This window comes from Ictidomys tridecemlineatus, chromosome 1, assembly GCF_052094955.1.
Source record: "Ictidomys tridecemlineatus isolate mIctTri1 chromosome 1, mIctTri1.hap1, whole genome shotgun sequence".
Lineage (NCBI taxonomy): Eukaryota > Metazoa > Chordata > Mammalia > Rodentia > Sciuridae > Ictidomys > Ictidomys tridecemlineatus.
In genome coordinates, this window is record NC_135477.1 from 106,027,045 (window position 1) to 106,032,143 (window position 5,099).

A 5,099-nucleotide genomic window follows, 5' to 3' on the forward strand; every position below is an offset into this window, starting at 1 on the left:
CACCATCTCTCCTGCCCCCATGCCCCCTCCCCTCTGGTCCCCTCCTTCCCCTTTGCCCAATCAAAGTTTCTCCTTTCTTCACATGCCCCCCACCATTATGGATCAGCATCCACTTATCAGAGAGAACATTTGGCCTTTGTTTTTTTTGGGGGGGGGATTGGCTTACTTCACTTAGTGTGACATTCTCCAGCTCCATTTATTTACCTGCAAATGCTATAAAAAAAAATATGGAACACTTCACAAATTTGCACTTCATCCTTGTACAGGGGCCATGCTAATCTTCTCTATATCATTCCAATTTTAGTGTTTGTGCTGCCAAAGCAAGCACTGTACTAACTTCTTGACAGACATTAGAGTACCTATGATAGTGCATGATAGTGCTAGCCAACTAAAATTTGATGTAAACTACATATGTAATTTTCTAGTAGCCAGAGAGTTAATAAGAAACTGGTGAGATTAATTGTAGATATATATATATTTTGTGGGAGGGGGGACCAGCGATTGAATTCAGAGGCATTCAACCACTGAGCTACATCCCCAGCCTTATTTTTTGTATTTTATTTAGAGTCAGGGTCTCACTAAGTTGCTTAGCACCTCACCATTGCTGAGGCTGGCTTTTAACTGAGTAATTCTCCTGTCTCAATCTCCCAAGGCACTGAGATTACAGGTGTGCACCACCATGCCTGGCTTGTAGTCATTTATTTTAATATAACAAAATATATTGGTATTAGTCCCCATTTTCAGTTGCTACAACAAAATATCTAAAACCAGGTACTCATAAGGAAAAGAGATTTGTTTAGCTCACTGTTTTGGAGACTAAAAGTCCAAGATCAAGTGACCCTATTTTTGACCTCTGATGATGGCCCTGTGACTGTGTCACAACATGGTGGAGAAGTAGGAAGATAAATGACTACATGTTACAATCATGATAAGTAACCACTTTCTAACAACCTACTCTTATGAAAACTCACTGAGATCCCATGAGAATTGCATTATGATCCCCTCATGTACTACTTACCCCTCCAGAGGCCCCACCTATTGAAGGTCCCACCCATGGTCAACACTGCCACACTGAGGACAGAGCTTTGAGTCCATGACTTTTGGGGAACACATTTAAAATCATGGCAATATCTAATACATTTCAACACTTAAAAAATTATCAATGATATATTTTACATAACAAAAAAGTTGCTCAATGAGAAATCATCTTACACTGCTTTAATATTAAAACTTCAAATTTAAAATAGTTAAATAAAATTGGAATTCCATTCCCCAGTCATACCAGCCATATTTCAAGTACTCAATTAACTGGATATGGTTAGTAGTTATATTTACTATACAATTAAATGGTAGACAGAGTGGTACAGAAACATGTAGTGCTTAATTTATTGGGTACATAAATTAATGAGTAGGAAATGATTTAATTTTTAGTAAACATATATAAAACATAAATGAATTACATTGTTTATCCAAGTGTGTTCCTAGGAAGTAGCTTTAATAATAGAAAAAAAACACGAAAGTAAAAATAATACTTAGATTAATGGATGTCACAAGACCATTTTGTTTTGGCAAAAGTTGTGTTCCATATGCTTAAAGAAAATTCTAATCATGGGAAAAATTACCTCAGGGATGTCCCAACTCCCTCAAGATTTTGCTTCCTTATGCCTGTTGGGAGCTCTGTAAAACACAGTAAGGGAAAACTGGGGAAAAGGCTGTCACCCCTTTTTTGTGATAAGAGCAGATTATTACCACTCCTGCAGCTTTACTTTCATTTGAGCCTCTATTATATAAAAAAACCTAAAATAAGTAAATAAACTCATATATTTATGTACACATACGTAAACACAAGAGGAAAGAGTGAAAATATAAAAAAGAATGAAAATGTAAATAGAATAAGAGATAGGAAATAAAATTTCAAAGGGAATATTCTAGAACCTAACTAAATAACCATAAGAATTTTAAAACAAAAAGAGCTTAGTTAAATTTGACTATATTTAAAAGTCATTTGACTTGAATTACAAAGATAAAAAAAATCAAAAATATTTAAAACAAACTCTATGGAAAAAAGCTACAAATTTAATCAGTAAATATAGACTATTTCTATCACAATTATAATAGCTTACAGTTGTTCAGCACTTACCAAGTTTCTGGCACTGTATTCGCTCCACTTTTCCACAACAAACCCTTGGGTAATATTCTCATTTTAGAAATGAGGAAATTGGGAATCAGTAGTTAACAGCATATCAACACTGCCAGGAAATGGAAGAGCTAAAATTAAAAAGTGAGAATATTTAGTATGATTTATTTTTTATAGAAATGTATGTTTTCTTAAAGGATGGTGTTATCATTTGAAAGTATGCATCCCTCCAAAATTCACATGTTGAAACTTAAACCCTAATAGTATAGCATTAAGTAGCAGGGTCTTTGTGAGGTGATTAAATCCCAAGGGCAGAACCTATAAGTGGAATTAGTGATCTTATAAAAGGGTTGATTTTCAGGAACTTGATGCTTTTTTGTTTGTTTGTTTGTTTTGTTTTTTTAATCTGTTCATTACTTCCCCCATATAAGAACACAGCAGTCAAGCTGCCAACCTGGAAGCCAAGCGTGGACCCTCACCAAACAGCAAAATTCCCCACACTTCAATCTACAACTTCCAGTCTCCAGAACTATAAGAAGCAAATTTCTGTTCTTTATAAATTATACATTCTCAGGTGTTTTGTTCTAGCAACATGAACTAAGACAAGCAGTTACACTCATAAAGAGGTAGAAACAAAAATCCATAAGAAAATACCTTCCTCCCTCAGAGCCCTGTCACACCCAGCATCCCCTGCAAAGAGCTAATATATCCCACTCAGCCAGAGATCCTTGCTCTTCCCTGAAGTTCCCCTCAGATATAAGGATTTTTGAGTGCAGAATTTACATATTCACATGAGATTATTCATGGGGGCAAGTAGGGATTTGGAGGAATCTTTTAAAAGTCAACAGCTCAGTGGCTAACCTAAAGGCTGAGCATGCTGCTCAGTAGAACAAAGTGCTTGCCTAGGATGCAAAAGGTCCCAAGTTCAATCCCCAGTGCCACACACACACACACACACACACACACACACACACAAACACAAAATATGTAACCCAAAACCCATGAGTGGCAATACTTTGTGTTTCCACCAATTTCCTAAGGACAAAATTTACCCAGTGCCAATAAGACATACAAGCTAAACTCTATGTGAGTGAAATTTAAATCTTAAATTAAAAAGAAAAAGAAAAATGGATCAAGACATGCAAGCAATACCCTGTCAGAAAAGAGGAGAGCAAAATGTTCACTATTCCTACAGAAAATAAATAGGCAAAACTTAACTCAGAAACAAAATCCACAGTAAGAAATATTTTTTTACCAACAACTACAATAACATTTAGTCAAAGTAAAATTTGACTACCAAGTAACACAATAGATTTACATCTTTTCTAATGTAAAATTTTGGTTCTTCTGCATGTTATCTAGTAGCATAACTTTTCTTACTTTGTGAACTTATATTTTTCTGGATATCTCTCTGATTTTTTTCTTTGCCTAAAGTAACCTCCCACATATATTTACTCAAGTTGTGTCTAAAATAAGTGATCAATATCAAATTAACCTTGGAATCTCTGTAGAAATGACATAGCTAGAGACCTAGAGCACTGTATCAGAGATAGATGGGCCTGGTTTCACCACCCTGGATAACATAAGGAGAGCATTCATGTCCAAAGAGTATCCTAAGGTGTGTAGATGCCTCACTGTCTCTCTGTAATGTTTCTTCCATTTTGATAATTTTGTCAGAGCACACAGGCAATATTTTTTTCAAATTTGAACCTTATTTTGCATTTTTTGACCTGTCTTCCAAATAAATAAATGACTGTAACTTAGTATAATAATATTTTAAAAGAGGAAGAGGAGTGAACTTCAGCCTCAATTCCACACAAATGTTGATAAGACTCCTTAAATTATATCAGGAAATCTAAAAGACTTTTTTCCTCAACCTTCACTAGAAACAGAATTTTAAATAGAATCCCCAATTTGTTATTAAATAAGCAAGATGTAAATTATAAATGTATTCAAAACAAATAACTCATGAAAAATAAATCGCACTCTTAAAAAAACTGTAAAATGAGATTCTGGATTGCTAACATAGCTTTTGCTGATCGGTAAGAAAAACTGAAAAAGTAACAAATTAGTCTATTTTCTATGCAATTTTTATTCTATGAAGGGAAAAAAACCTTAATAAGCCAATATAAATATTCTAGATCAGCTTAGAAGGAACACATTTTAGCACATATGGTGCAGTGAACTGTCATAGAATCATATATAATGGTATTTTTTGTTACATATGCATACATGCATACAATGCAACCTGATAATTAGGTCAATATCATTCCCCAGTACTATGGCTTTCGCTCCCCTCTTCTCCACCTGCTATTCTCCTTCCTCTTTTCTGCTGATCTCCCTTCAATTTTTATGAATTCTCTCTCTCTCTCTCTCTCTCTCTCTCTCTCTCTCTCTCTCTCTCTCTCTCTCTCTCTCTCTCCCCCTTTCTCTCTCTCTCTCTCTCTCTCTCTCTCTCTCTCTCTCACACACACACACACACCTTTCTTTTTCTTTATCCTTACTAGCTTCCAAATATGAGAGAAAACGTATGACCCTTGACCTTTTGAATTTGACTTATTTTATTTAACATAATGTTCTAAAGTTCCATCTATATATATGTCTGTATGTGTATTTGTGTGTGTACTCACACAAAGAGACAGATATAGATATATATTTAAAGGAATAAAGGAAATGTATCTGTATATAGATATATAGATAAATAGAGATATAGATAGATGGATAGATGTACATATACATTTTCTTTAATCCTTCATTCATTGATAGACACTTAGTCTAATTCCATAGTTTAACTATTGTGAACTGTGCTGCTATAAACATGGATACACATGTATTACTCTAATATGCTGACTCTAATACTTTAGAATGTATACAGAGTAATAATGGTATAGCTGAATCATATGGTGGTTCTTCTTCTGGTCTTTTCAGGAACCTCCATATTGATTTCCATAGTGGTTGCACT

The 5,099-nt window shown here is 34.6% G+C and overlaps 1 non-coding gene across 1 annotated transcript; it reads right to left on the reverse strand.

The window, feature by feature from the left end:
- Positions 1 to 221: 221 nt before the first annotated feature.
- Positions 222 to 328, reverse strand: LOC120886053 (U6 spliceosomal RNA). The gene has a single exon (XR_005728826.1). It is a non-coding gene; the product is annotated as a U6 spliceosomal RNA (small nuclear RNA).
- Between the last annotated feature and the right edge of the window lie 4,771 nt (positions 329 to 5,099).